The sequence below is a fragment of the Chlorocebus sabaeus genome, chromosome 8 (genome assembly GCF_047675955.1).
Source record: "Chlorocebus sabaeus isolate Y175 chromosome 8, mChlSab1.0.hap1, whole genome shotgun sequence".
In the NCBI taxonomy this organism is placed as follows: Eukaryota; Metazoa; Chordata; class Mammalia; order Primates; family Cercopithecidae; genus Chlorocebus; species Chlorocebus sabaeus.
In genome coordinates this window covers 60088572-60103173 of record NC_132911.1, presented here as the reverse complement: position 1 = coordinate 60103173, position 14602 = coordinate 60088572, and the positions used below count along the sequence as shown (strand labels likewise).

General features: G+C 46.3%; 1 protein-coding gene across 2 annotated transcripts in view; it reads right to left on the bottom strand.

Moving 5' to 3' along the window:
* Positions 1-13164, bottom strand: part of LYN (LYN proto-oncogene, Src family tyrosine kinase) — a 137680-nt gene extending 124516 nt beyond the window's left edge. For both annotated transcript variants that reach the window (XM_008000679.3, XM_008000680.3), the window contains exon 1: positions 12890-13164. The gene's annotated coding sequence lies outside the window, so the exon portion shown is untranslated. The remainder of the gene's footprint in view (positions 1-12889) is intronic.
* Positions 13165-14602: the final 1438 nt, after the last annotated feature.

Genomic DNA, 14602 nt, shown 5'->3' with positions numbered 1-14602 from the left:
TGGCAAGGCACAATGGCTCATGCTTGTAATCCCAGGAATTTGGGATCCCGAGATGGGAGGAACATTTGAGCCCAGGAGTTCAAGGCTGCAATGAACTATGATGGTGTCACTGCACTCCATCTTGGGTGACAGAGCAAGACCCTGCTTCAAAAAAAAAAAGATACTTTTTTATTATACAATTTAGAGTCAATGAGTGCATGGCTAGAAATATTAACATAACCATATCATCAAATCAGAAAGCACCTTTTAGAGCCATCTAATGCAATTTTCTTTCTTTTTTTTTTTTTTTTTTTTGTTTTTTTTTTGGTTTTTTTTGGAGATGGAGTCTTGCTCTGTCGCCCAGGCAGGAGTCTCATGGCATGGTCTCAGCTCAATGCAACCTCCGCCTCCTGGGTTCAAGTGATTCTCCTGCCTCAGCCTCCCAAGTAGCTGGGACTACAGGTGCATGCCACAACACCTGGCTAATTTTTGTATTTTTAGAAGAGATGGGGTTTCACTACGTTGACCAGGCTGGTATTGAACTCCTGGCCTCGTGATCCGCCTGCCTCAGCCTCCTAAAGTGCTGGGATTACAGACGTGAGCCACCATGCCCTGCCTTAATGCAACCTTTTCTAAAAGGTCTTGTAAGAATCTCTTAGCCTTTGCTGACAAACGTTTAATGATGGAGAAGGACCCTTCTCCAGGACCCATGCAGGCAGCTTTGATTGTTAGAAGTTTCTCCTTACTTTGTAATCCACGATCTCTGCCTTTGTAAATTTCTCCATTATCGTTCCCTCTCCCACATCACAGCCATTTCAATATACTGTCAGCCAGCAATCCACGTGGCCATGTACTAAATGACAAAGAGTAAAGATCCTGTCCCCTCTCTGCCAAAAAAGTGAACACCCATCTGCTTGGTAGGTAAATACCCAGCCAGAAGAAGGGCAATTTATCAAACTTAATGAAATATCCTCGAGGACACCTCTGTCTATTTATACACATTTCTGCCATCAAGCAACTTTTTTTTCATTCTTTAAAGTTGTGGTAAAATAAACACAATATAAAATTTATATCATAACTATTTTAAGTGTATAACTCAGTGGCATGAAGTACATTCATATTCTTGTATAACTATCACACCATCCATCTCCAGAACTCTCTTCATCTTGTAAAACTGAAACTCTGCATCCATTAAGCAGTAACTTCCCATTCCTTCCCCCATCAAGTCCCTGGAAGACACCATTCTGTTTTCTGTCTCTATGAATTTGACTATTTGAGGAACTTCATATTAGTGGACTCATACAGTATTTGTCTTTTTGTGTCTGGCTTATTTCACTTAGCATGATGTCCTCAAGTTTTGTCCTTGTTGTACCATGTGTCAACATTTCCTTTTTTTTTTTTGAGACGGAGTTTCACTCTTGTTGCCCTGGCTGGCTGGAGTGCAGTGGCAGGATCTCGGCTCACTGCAACCTCTGCCTCCCGGGTTCAAGTGATTCTTCTGCCTCAGCCTCCCGAGTAGCTGGGATTACAGGTATGTGCCACCATGTTCGACTAATTTTGTATTTTTAGTAGAGATGGGGTTTCTCCATGTTGGTCAGGCTGGTGCCAAACTGCTGACCTCAGGTGATCCGCCCACCTCAGCCTCCCAAAGTGCTGGGATTACAGGCATGAGCCACCGCGCCCAGCCAGCATTTCCTTTTTTTAAAGGCTGAATAACATTCCATTGGATGGCTGGGCACGGTGGTTCATGCCTGCAATCCCAGCACTTTGGGAGGCCACAGCAGGTAGATTGCTTGAGCCCAGGAGTTCAAGATTAGCCTGGACAACATGGCAAAACGTTATTTCTACAAAAAATACAAAAAATTAGCCAGGCATGGTGGCATGCACCTGTAGTCCCAGCTACTCAAGAGGCTGAGGTGGGAGGATCACCTGAGCCCAGGAAGTCAAGTCTATAATGAACTGTAATGGCGCCACTGCACTCTAGCCTGGGTGACAGAGTAAAATCCTGTTTCAAAAAAAAAAAAAAAAAAAATTCCAATGTACGTATAAACCACATTTTGTTTCATCCATTGATGAACATGAGTTACTTCTAATTCTTGGCTATTGTGAATAATGTTACTATGAACACAAGTATACAAATATCTCTGAGACCCCACATTCAGTTCTTTGGGGTACATGCCCAGAAGTAGCATTGCTGCATCACATAGCAATTCTATGTTTAACTTTTTGAGGAACTACCATATGATTTTCCATCATAGCTGTAGCATTTTACACTCCCACCAACAATGCACAGGATTCCAGTTTCTCCACATCCTTGGCACCACTTGTTATTTTCTGATTTTTGTTTTTGTGTTCTTTTTCAACATGACATGATTTCATCATGATTTCTCATTTTTTTATAGTAGCCATCCTAAGCAACTTTCTTTTTATTATTGTTATTATTATTCTACAAACAGGCTGTTGCTCTGTCACCCAGGATGGAGTGTGGTGGCGTAATCGTTGCTCACTGCAGCCTCAATCTCCTGGGCTCAAGCAATCCTCCTGCCTCAGTCTCCTGAGTAGTTGAGACTATAGGCTCACATCACGGCACTCTGAGTAATTTTTATTTGTTTTTATTTATTCTTATTTTTTTTTTCTATAGAGACAGGTTCTCACTTTATTGCCCAGTCTGGCCTTGAACTCCTGGCTTTAAGCAATCCACCCATCTCAGGCTCCCAAAGTGCTGGGATTATAGGTGTGAGCTGCACCCAGCTGCTTAGCTGTATCCAGCTAAGCAACTTCCTTTTGATAACAATACCAATGACTACCATTTAGCTATGTGCTTCACTTGTGGCTAGTTTGGAATCCACTGTAACCTAGAACACTCACAACAAACTGCTGAGGTTTAAACATGAGAACTCTGAGGCTAGCAAGGCTAGCACCTTGCCAGCAGCAGCCCACAGTTAGGAAGGGACAGACCTGGGATTTCAGCCCTCACATGCAATTAATTCGACACCTTGTGCTCTACCGCCCTACCCTGCCTTACTTTTGACCATTCAGAGTGATTTCTGGGCTCTCATTTGGGTGCCAGGGATCTCCTGAGCAAGTTGCCCACCCACAACCCCAGCAAAGTCATTGATCAGCATTCTGGTTTGTGAACAATCCAGAGAGAACAGAGCACAACAAATTCCTCTAGGATAGAAACCTCCCATTTACTTATGTTGGTATTTCCCCAAACCACCCACTATCATGACTAACATACACCACTCGATAAACATACATGGGCTGGCTGCGGTGGCTCACGCCTGTATCCCAGCACTTTGGTAGGCTGAGGTGGGTGGATCCCTTGAGCTTAGGAGTTTGAGACCAGGCTGGCCAACATGGTCAAACCCCATCTCTATAAAAAATAAGCCAGGCATAGTGGCACACACCTGTAGTCCCAGCTACCTGGGAGGCTGAAGTGGGAAGATGGCTTTTGTCCAGGAGGTCAAGGGTGCAGTGAGCTATGACCGCACCACTGCACTCCAGCCTGGGATTGCAGCCTGGTCTCAAACTCCTGAGCTCAAGTTATCCTCCCGCCTTGGCCTCCCAAAAAAACACAAAAATTAGGCAGGCGTGGTGGCGGGGTCTGTAATCCTAGCTACCCAGGACTGAGGTGAGAGGATGACTTGGGTCCAGGAGGCGGAGGATGCAGTGAGCTGAGATAGAACCACTGCACTTCAGCCTGGGCGACAGAGCAAGGCCCCATCTCAAAACAAACACATAAACAAACAAACAAATAAATACACATGAGGGAAAAATTTTGTTATATACATTGGGCATCTATCAAATTTGAAACAATACAAAAAGCCAATGTGGTTCTGAAAGACAAAAATCAACTGCTATGGTGCCGCATTTCAATATACTAACAACCATAAACTCCATATTAAAATTTTGCTTAAAACCAGGTATTCGGCTAGGCATGGTGGCCAAATCCCTGGTGAGTGAGATCACGCCACTGCACTCCAGCCTGGGTGACAGAGTGAGACTCTGTCTTAAAAACAATAAAAAACCAGGGATTGTGCCCATTACTGTAACTGTCACTCTCCAGGTCACTTAGGGGAGGTATCAAGTACCTACTTGTGGATAACGATTACAAGCTTAAGCCTATTGCTGTCACAGAAAACAGAAATAAATGTTACTTTCTAGCTTCAAATTAATCTCTAGAGAAGTAGCTTTGAGTCATTCAACTCTCCACCTACTCAAAGCATTAAGTCAGTGTTCAATGTGTCTTCACTCTTGGCTATGTCACAAATGCCATATTGTTAAAGAGTCTAGGCAAGAAGTTGGCTGTGATGGACAAAAAACTTAGTTTCATACTAAAAGGCTCCAATGATTCTCCTTCGTTGATGCCATGAAGTCCAACATTTAGTATTAGGGCCAAGCACCCTCCAAGCCTGCTGGTGGAGCCTCCCACTGCCTCTCTGGAACAAGCTCCGGTAATGCCCAGTTGGGCTGTCCTTTCTCAGGAAAGCCCCTTCTTCCAGGGTATGTAGCTGACTCCCTTCAGGACTTCCACCAACACAGCAGGCTTGTACCCCAACTCCTAACACTGGGGGACTCCCAGTAGCTACCCAGGAAAAGTTGGCTAAACTGAATACTAAACATAGCAGTGGAAGGTTCTTTTTTTTTTTTTTTTTTTTTTTTTTTTGAGAGGGAAGTCTCGCTCTGTCGCCCAGGCTGGAGTGCAGCGGCCGGATCTCAGCTCACTGCAAGCTCCGCCTCCCGGGTTTACGCCATTCTCCTGCCTCAGCCTCCCGAGTAGCTGGGACTACAGGCGCCCGCCACCTCGCCCGGCTAGTTTTTTGCATTTTTTAGTAGAGACGGGGTTTCACCGTGTTAGCCAAGATGGTCTCGATCTCCTGACCTCGTGATCCGCCCGTCTCGGCCTCCCAAAGTGCTGGGATTACAGGGTTGAGCCACCGCGCCCGGCCAAGGTTCTTTAAGAAAATATTCTATTTACTACATTTACAGCGCATCAGCTCTCCTGAGACAGAACTCTTACAATTACATCCATCAAGCATCCTTCAAGTCACTCTAGCTCCAAAGTTCCTGTCTGCTCCCACCTGCCTTCTGCAGTCCCACTGGCTTCATTCCATTGCTTCTTATATCCTGCCATTTTAAAATCATATAAGGAGCTAGGCACAATGACTTACGCCTATAATCCCAGGATTTGGGGAGGCTGAGGTGGCCGGGTAACTTGAGGCCAGAAGCTCGAGACCAACCTGGCCAACAGAGCAAAACCGCATCTGTACTAAGAATACAAAAAGTAGCTGGACATGGTGGTGTGTGCCTGTAATCCTAGCTACTCAGGAGGCTGAAGCACAGGAATCACTTGAACCCGGGAAGGGGAGGTTGCAGTGAGCCAAGATCACACCATCGCACTCCAGCCTGGATGACAGAGCAAGACTCTGTCTCAAAAAAAAAAAAAAAAGAAAAAAAAAAAATATATATATATATATATATATATATATATGTGAAAGAAAAACAGCATTCAAAAACAGAAGAAAAAACAGCATTCAACTGTCAACCAGAAATAATCACTATTAAGACCGTAGTATAAAAATTGTTTGAAATGCAGGGCTTATAGATGATGTGTCCATATATGAATATTTTATTTCAGAAATGGTATCATGTCATCTACTAGTTTGTGTTCAGCTCTTTTGTTGTTGTTTGTTTGTTTGAACAGGGTCTCACCAGGTTGCACAGGCTGATTTTGAACTCCTGAGCCCAAGCAATCCTCCTGCCTCACCCTCCCCAAGTGCTGGAATTACAGGCAAGAGCCACTGCTCCTGGCCCTGTTCAGCTTTTGAAAAAATGTTTTTCATATTAGTAACTGTAATTGAACGTTTTATCTTTTAAGATATTTACAAAGTATCCCATTACATGAATGTGACTTAATTTGTGTTTGTTTAATAAACCTCCCTGCTGGACTGCCCACCTCTCTGCATTGGAAGGGGGGGATGAAAAAATGTTGATTAATGGATACAAATATACTGTTTGATAGAAGAAATAAGACCTAGCAGGGTGACTAGAGTTCACAATTAACTATCGTGCATTTCAAAACAGCTAGAAGAATTCAAAAGATTCTAGCATTTAAAAAGAAAACAAATATTTACGGTGATGGCTATCTCAAATACACTCATTTAATCTTTACAAATTACATGAATGTATTAAATTATCACATGTGCCCTGAAACTATGTATATCTATTATGCATCAGAACAAACAAAGAACAAACTCTAATGGAGTTGGCCAAGCCTACCTCAGAAAAGCTGCTCCAGGCCACATTCCCTAGCAAGTTAAGGGGAGGGGCTCTTCCACCAGATTGTATTTTCCTTTTTCTATTTTGTTTTGTCTACAGGTAGATGCTTATTGAGCACATGGTAAAATGTTTCTTGTTATGGGTTGTGGTCAAATAAGTTTAACAGGTGGGCACCGTGGCTCATGCCTGTAATCCCAGCACTTTGGGAGGCCGAGGTGGGCAGATCACCTGAGGTCAGGTGTTCGAGACCAGGCTGGCCAACATGGTGAAACCTGTCTCTACTAAAAATACAAAAATTAGCCGAGGTGGTGGCGCATGCCTGTAATCCCAGCTACTCAGGAGGCTGAGGCAGCAGAATCCCTTGAACCTGGGAGGTGGAGGTTGCAGTGAGTGGAGATCGCACCGCTGCACTCCAGCCTGGGTGAGAGCGAGACTCCATCTCAAAAAAAAAAAAAAAAAGAAAAAGAAGATGTTTGACGGCCACCGTTCTATCCCAAGAATTTAACAAGGAATTTAACAATTTTTTAAATAATCCTGAATTATTATAGTTAGTATTTAAAAATTATTATGTAGCCTGAACATTTAAAGATTTCTAAACATCTACCCAAGAGTTTCATAATACTTTCCATGACGGGGAATTTCAAAATGCACATTTGTTCCCTTGCTGAAAAAGTCAGGCATGGCCAGGGTGGGCTTTCAAAGCAGGCTCTGCACTTATGACTCCAGACTCCTCCTCTCTCCCACCCCTACCCCACCCCTCACTTAAGGGCAAACTGAAAATTCAGAGGGCAGCAGAGGGTAGAAAGAACCCCGAGGAAAACGCAGCCTTGGGTGGTAAGGAAGGTGGGGCTGCAGGCAAATGACCCAGGCCGGCCCGGGGCCTGGGGAGGAGGAAGTATCACTTCCTTGCCTGCCTCCTCTGGGGCCTTCTCCGTCCAGCATCAGGCTACAGTTCTGCTCTCCGTGACACAGCTTCCCCCTGGAAAGCAGAAGTGGTCCTCCCTCTCCAGAGAGCCTCTCTGAGACAAGCTTCTCCATTCCCCTCACCTCTGTGGGGGTTAACATTTACAGGAAGAGTGGGGGCACCCAGACGCACAAACACCAACATGACGTCATTGCTTCAGTGGGAGGTAGAATGAACACACACCCATCTCCCCGGTCTCACTGTACCAGCGCCCAAGGGTAGGCCCAAAGACCGCCGAAGACCTCTCCACCAGATGTTTTACCGACAGAGACAGGAAGGCGGGGACTGGAAAGAAGCTTCCAACCAGTATGGTCTGGTGTCAATAAAGAGGAGTGAGCGAGATTTCAGATGCTCACAGAAAGGTGTAGGCAGGCAAGCAATATGTAACTTTGTCTGAAGCATGGACTGTAGAAAGGAAACGAGACCAACTAAAAAACTCTTTGAGCTATGAAGACTTCTTCCCAGTGTTCTACAACCCAAAAGCAGAGCCTCGACCATCAAGAAACAGCCACTGAAATGGTTCTTTAAATGTATCCCAATTTATGCAGTTCTATAGGATGTCATTTAAGTAGCAGCGTTCTGAACACTGAGCATTCACAATAATGAGATTAACTGACAATCTCTTCCCCTACACGGTCAGCACATGCCAATTCCTGGGTGCAGAAGGCTTTGTAAGATGATAGGGAAAGAACTGGGGAGAGCAGAAGAAGGGATACTGGAAGCCTGAGGGTTAATAAAGCCCAGTGAAAAAGCAATGCCATGGAAGAGTTCTATACCAAGGAAAACTATACCCTGAGTGTAAATACAGCTTTCAAGAAATAGCTCTGTGGCAAATAAGGAATGCTGCCAGCTAATTCAGTAATGAGAGAAAATGAAGTACAGAACAGGATGAAGAAGATAAACAACAAAGGCTACTACAGGCCCCTGCTCTTGTCACCATGGATGAGGTTTTTTCATACATCATCCCAAATAATTATTTAAACTTGCTCTTCTAAATTACAAGAGAGGGCCAGGCAAGGTGGCTCACACCTGTAATTCCAGCATTTTGGGAGGCCGAGGCAGGCAGATCACCTAAGGTCAGGAATTCGAGATCAGCCTGGCCAACATGGTGAAACCCCATCTCTACTAAAAATATGAAAATTAGCCAGGCGTGGTGGTGGGCACCTGTAATCACAGTTACTAGGGAGGCTGAGGCAGGAGAATCACTTGTATCCGGGAGATGGAGGTGCAGTGAACTGAGATCGCACCAAAGCACTCCAGCCTGGGTGACAGGAGCAAAAACTCTGTCTCTTCAGTGGGAGGCATAATAAAAAATAAAGAGAGCCCTTCCAATTAACTTAAGCCAAAGATACCCCAGAGAGGCCAGGCGCAGTAGCTCACACCTGTAATCCCAGCACTTTGTGAGGCCGAGGTGGGAGGATCACTTGGGGTCAGGAGTTCAAGACCAGCCTGGCCAACATGGCGAAACCCCATTTCTACAGAAAATACAAAACTTAGCTGGGTGTGGTGGCATATGCTTGTAAGTAATCCCAACCACCTGGGAGGCAAAGGCAGGGAGGATTGCTTGAACCCAGGAGGTGGAGATTGCAGTGAGCTGAGATTGCACCATTGCACTCCAGGCTGGGCGACAGAGTGATCCTCCATCTCAAAAAAGAAGAAAAAAACAAAACAACAACAACAAAAACCTCAAAAGCTCCAAGTCTTTAAACTAACTGTTACAAAATTTCTAATCCCTCCATTGGCAGATTTCCATACCATTTTCTACGCGTGGGTGTTTCCCCCGAAAGGGAACTTATTCAGAATAAATTTTAGAAATGATAATGGAGTGAACTCAAAGTTTCACAATTTAAGTATCAGGAAACCAGACAGCTGTAAGAAATCTTTCAGTATTTCTGACTGGAAAAAAAACCCAACTTCCTCTTCCATGTTCTTCTCTGCATTATCAGCCTTAAAAGATGGGAGGCAATGTATATCTCTATTGTTGGCCTAGAACAGTGCCTTGCACGTAGCAGGTACTCAAAATGATCAGGTGTTTTCATGTGCGTCCTATGAGCCCTGTCTCCTTAATTTATATTTTCACTTGAATGATGCTCTCACTGATAAAACAACCATACAGGAGGCTGGTAAAGTTTACAGGGAGACACTCCAGCAGAGGTGGGGGAAAGTCCTTTGCAAAGTATTACTCAGGTAATTAACCAATAAGTAACTGATTGCCCCCAAGACAGTCACTAGAGCTGCTCGGATAGCAGCCAGTATAGGTGTCATCTTAGCAGTTACTGGAGACCACCCTTTCCCACCCCCAAGCAAGAAACAGTGCTAAAAAGCACAGAAATTCATTTCTAGAAGACAGCTTTAAGTGCTCAGCTTGATGGTGCATCTGCTGTGTCCTGAGCAGTTAGCCACTTAGTTCAGAAAATTACCAAGTGATAAAAGAAAATTAACTCGTGATTTCATTTTTAAAATGCTTGTTAAATGAACTATTTATTTGCTTTTAAGCACAGATGGTCCGCAACTTAACGATTTTTCAACTTTACGATGGTGCAAAAGCATTAGGCATTCAGTAAAAAGTGTACTTCAAGTACCCATACAACCATTTCATTTTTCACTTTTAATACAGTATTCAATAAATTACATGAACTATTCAACACTTTATTATAAAATAGGCTTTGTGTCAGATGATTTTGCCCAACGGTAGCCTAATGTGAGTGTTTCGACCATGTTTAAGGTAGGTTAGGCTAATCTATGATGTTTAGTAGGTCAAGTGTATTAAATGCATCTTCTACTTTCAGTATTTTCAACTTACGATTGGGTTTATTGAGACACAGCATCATCGTAAGTTGAGAGGCATTTGTAATTGAGCACCCACTACAAGTCCAAAGGTGGACAAGTAGAAAGAGTCAAAAAACATACCTACTACGCCTAATGGTACCAACTTAACCAAGCCCGTGACTTTAGACAACCCCCTGAATCTTTTTATCTGTCCTTCTCCATCCTATAGGAGCCACAGGAGGTTCAAATGAAATTCGAGTTCAGGAAGACTTCAGAGCCCTGAACTAATGGAAGGTGCTAACACTTTCACCATCATCGCTAGGAAGAGCCAGAAAAGGTCTGAGGCTATCTCTGCTGTCAATATGACATTGATCGATGTCCTGACTAATGATTGTGGTGGCCTTTCAATGTTAACACTCATCCATGTATCACTGAGATCATCAGTAGGAGTGAGCTTATAACAACCTTCCCTGCTGTGGGCATGTATACATTGTATCCTTATTTATAAAGTTAGTATGGGTTTGTACATGAATAATATGATTTAATTTTGTTAAGTTACAACTCCACATAGTCATGTGAACCAACTGAAATCTCAGATGTTTTCGGTGATTTATTTCTAAAAACAAATACTACAGATAGAAGTAAAAGGCTTTCAAAGTCATTGAACAGTGCTGGACCACTTTTCTGCTAAAAGAAAGCTATTGGAGGGGTGGGGCCGGGGCAGGATTACAAAGTTTCCACCTACCTTTGTAACACCAATGACTCTAAAATAATGTGGGTCGTCTGGATTGGGCCAACTACCTTTGCAGGAAACATCTTAACCACCCCACATCAGGACTTCTCTTCCAGTGATAAGTAGAGAAGAGCAGTGCTGAGTGGAGACTCTCATTTAGAACACTAAATGTGGGTAACTCAGTGCTGGGTAACTTTACAATCAACAAAGCCTCTCAAATCCCCGTTTTAGAAACCACAACAGAAAGGGCTAGTAGGCTTCAAACACCTTAGGGACCAGCTCTATTTCTTCATCTCCCTGTGTCCTCAGTTTTGCATAGGGCAAGCTCACAGGAGGCCTTCATTCCTTCTTCCAAGTAATCTCGAACTGAGCACCTACTATGTACCAGGCACTGGGGCTATCATTTTGGACAAGACAGATGAAGTGGTTTTCATGGAGCTTCCACTGTAATGGTGAATACAGACTATCAACCTGCAGACAAATCAATATAACTCTGACTGCTGCTATAAAGGAAATGTTGGCTAAATAAATGACCCAAGTGGTTTATCCCAAATCACAGTATATTAAATGATGGAAGAGGCCAAAACCCGTTTCCTGGCTCCAATTTTCTCTCCCCTTACATCTGCTGCCCTCTATCCTTCACTCAGCAAAAGGGCCACACATTTACATCCAAAGAGACCCAGTCACCAAAGACTCTATGATCTAATGAAATTTCTTCAGGACTCAAAGCACTTACCTGCTTACCTCCAAATGAGAATGAAGGGACTAACTGGATCCCATCCTTTCCCAACAAAGCTTACTCTTACAGAGAAGGGCTTAGTAAGGCCTAGGCTCTTGCAGTGCCTATTCCCCAGGGCATGGCTTTAGGTGTTGGCTGTAGAGAGAAAACATCCCTGTAGCCCACCAGTTTATTGGCTAGTTCTTTAGGGCAAGTCAGACTACTGGGCCCTGCTTTGGGACAGCAAATCCCTCATGTATTTATTAAGCAGATTTACTAATAAGGTCAGATGGCTAAATCAGACATGGTAGTCTTAGGTTCAATATCACCAGGCTGCAAAGAACCAAGAAGCCTCGTTTATATGAATAGAAGTCACTGCAATAAATAACAGTAACATCGTTTATGAAATGTTTGGTATGTACTAGGGGCTCTGTGTGTACTAAACAGTCCCTGAGGTATATATGCTCTCTCAAAGATGAAGAAACCCAAACAGGGAATTTCAATAATCGGTCCCCTAAATATACAGCCAGAAAAGTGCAAGGCCTGGATTCTGAGCCGGCGAAGAAGGGCGAATTTGGGATAATTAACACACACGGATATACAAAGAAATGAAGATAAAACCACTAGTTCACACGACAGGCAGGCTGTTAGAAAGTTACGAATGCACCGCAAGCAAAAGACGCCACCATGGGCCCAGAGAAAGCAGGAAAGTGGGAACTGACTCTTACGCCCTTCCCCCAAGGCGAAGGAAAGGCAACCCCTGAATTCTTAAAATAACTCTCGCTTCCTCTCAGCCGGCAAAAGCACCGGACTGCTCCTCCGCAGGCCGAAAGGCGCCGCAGCGGGAGGGTGAGCTCCAGCCTCCGCCGCAGACCCTCGACGTCACGCTCCTGCCCCGGGCCACCAGGGAGGGCAGCTGTCCGCGGGCCTCGAGAGGGCGCCGGCCGAGCCCCATCTCCCACTTCCAGGGGACCCAGGGTCCAGAGGGGAGACCAGATCGCACAATCCGAGGAGTTGTCTCCAGTATCCCTGCTGCGCGCCCGCTCCGCAAGGGCACGGGCTTCGCCGCCGTGCGCGCTGAGCGGCCGGAGCGGGGACAGCAGCCGGCCCTCGGGCCCTCGCCGGGAAGGACCCGCGGTGAGCCCGCCCCCGCACCCGCACCTCCCACTGCTCCCCTGCGCGGCTCAGCCGCTGACACCTGCGAAGCCTCGGTCCCCGCACCCTGGCTCCCCCGGGCCCGGTCACCCGCCGGATGAAGACATCTGAGAGCCTTCGCCGCCGAGGCCCGGAGGCTGTGCGGCCAGGAAGCCGCCGCGGGCCGCGCCGATGCCCCCGGCCCCGAGTCGACCCTGCGCCCGGGACTCTGGCTGGTGGCACAGCCGCGGTCCCTTCACCCACGGCCCGCGTGCCCGCGCCCACACTTGGGTTCGCGCAGAGGACTCACCCGCTCGCGGTGAAAGTTTCGGGGTGGCGGAGCTCCACGGTGACTTGAGTTCAGAGCAGGGGGCGCGACGGGGCGGCCCAGCAGGACCTGCGTAGGGGGAGGCTGCTGGCCGGGAACGCGGGACGCGCGGCGAGGGGCTGCTGGCGCGGGGCCGGGGTTGGCGCGGCCGCCCCGCTTGCCGCGGGCTAGAGGCTGCAGCGCGTCGGGCCCGGAGGCGCCACGGCCGGGGAGCGAGCGGCAGCGCGGCCCGGCGCGGCGGGAGAGGAACTGGCTGTCTCTGGGCTCGGTCGAGAGGTCCCAGCTACTTCCTGGTGCTCGGATTTGCATATTGAGCCCGGAGGGCGGGGAAGTGACCGTTTGGTCCCTGCCCAAGGTTTGGGTGTTCAGTGTGGCCGTCGCGCAGGGCTTTGAAGGCACAGAAACCTGGGGACTCAGTCTGCAGCTCCGGGGAGTGGAACAGCCTGGGCCAGCCTTCTACTGTAGGGACGGACGGAAGGATCTCCGGAGGAGCCTGGGCTTCGCAGGCACATCGACGATACCTCTCGCGTCTACTTTCCTTTCCTTCCGACCCATCCCCAAGGTGTTAGGAAGGGGGTGCTCCCGGGAGCGGAGGAGGTGCGCTCTGATGCCTTCCAACATTTGGGGTTCTCTAGAGAAAGGACGCGCGCGATATGCCGAGGTGATGCTCGGGGTCTCGTTGAGTTCTTAATAATCATTGCGAAGTAAGTTCCTTAAGGGTGTACAGGAGGCTGTTCAGGGCATTGATGTGGAAGGGGATGACATGGAGTCAAAGGGCCCGGCAGATTCTCCGTTTCTCAAAGCCTCAGTTTCCTCCCAGGACAATGGATGTAAGGATGCCTATCTCGTGTACCTTTCTGTACAGGGCACGCACTGGCCGCATGCAGGAATGCTGGCGTTATTTCATTCCTACTACAGCTGCATCCCAGCATGCAGGGCAGTGCTTGCACGTAGCAGGTGCCTGACCAGTGTTTGCTGAAAGAATGTGTGACCGCGTGCTTAAGCTCATGTTCAACTCAATAAATGCCACTTACAAATCCAAGATGTAAGATTAGGCTCGGTCAGTGGATACCCACTTCTTCTACGCCAGATTCTGTTCACTGGGATCCCAGCATTGCAGTACCTTGAAAAATTTACAAGGAAACAAATTGGATACTGTGGGAGACTTGGTCTTTGCATTAATAGCAAACATTTACAGAGGGCCTGATGGGCCAGACACTGCCCAAAGCACTTCCTTTCTCTCATTAACAATGTTCTGAAGAGGCTGGCCCCAGCTACAGAGCAATAAGTCAAAGCAGCTGCCTTGTGACACAATCTGATACAGCAGTCATTTGTTACTAGGAAAGGAGTACTAAAGTTTGCATACTAATTCCTTAAAAGAAAAAAAGAAAGGTGGTTTATACCTGTGATGTTCACTGGTAGGTAGTCGTTAGTTTACTGCTGAAGAGAAGGGGTGGGTTACCCATGGGAAGGTGTGTAATTGAAACCTGTCAAGAATCCTACGGAGAAAAATGGAAAAATGAAAAAAAAAAAAAGAAAGAAAAAAAAGAATCCTATGGAATAATTCACTACCTGAGGGCCTCTTGCCTGGACTTTTCTTAAGAATGACCTCTCAAATATATTCACCCTACATTAAAGTATCTGCTGCTGCTGAGGAATCCTTCAGATCCTGGCTAAACGTGTGTGGCTAATAAG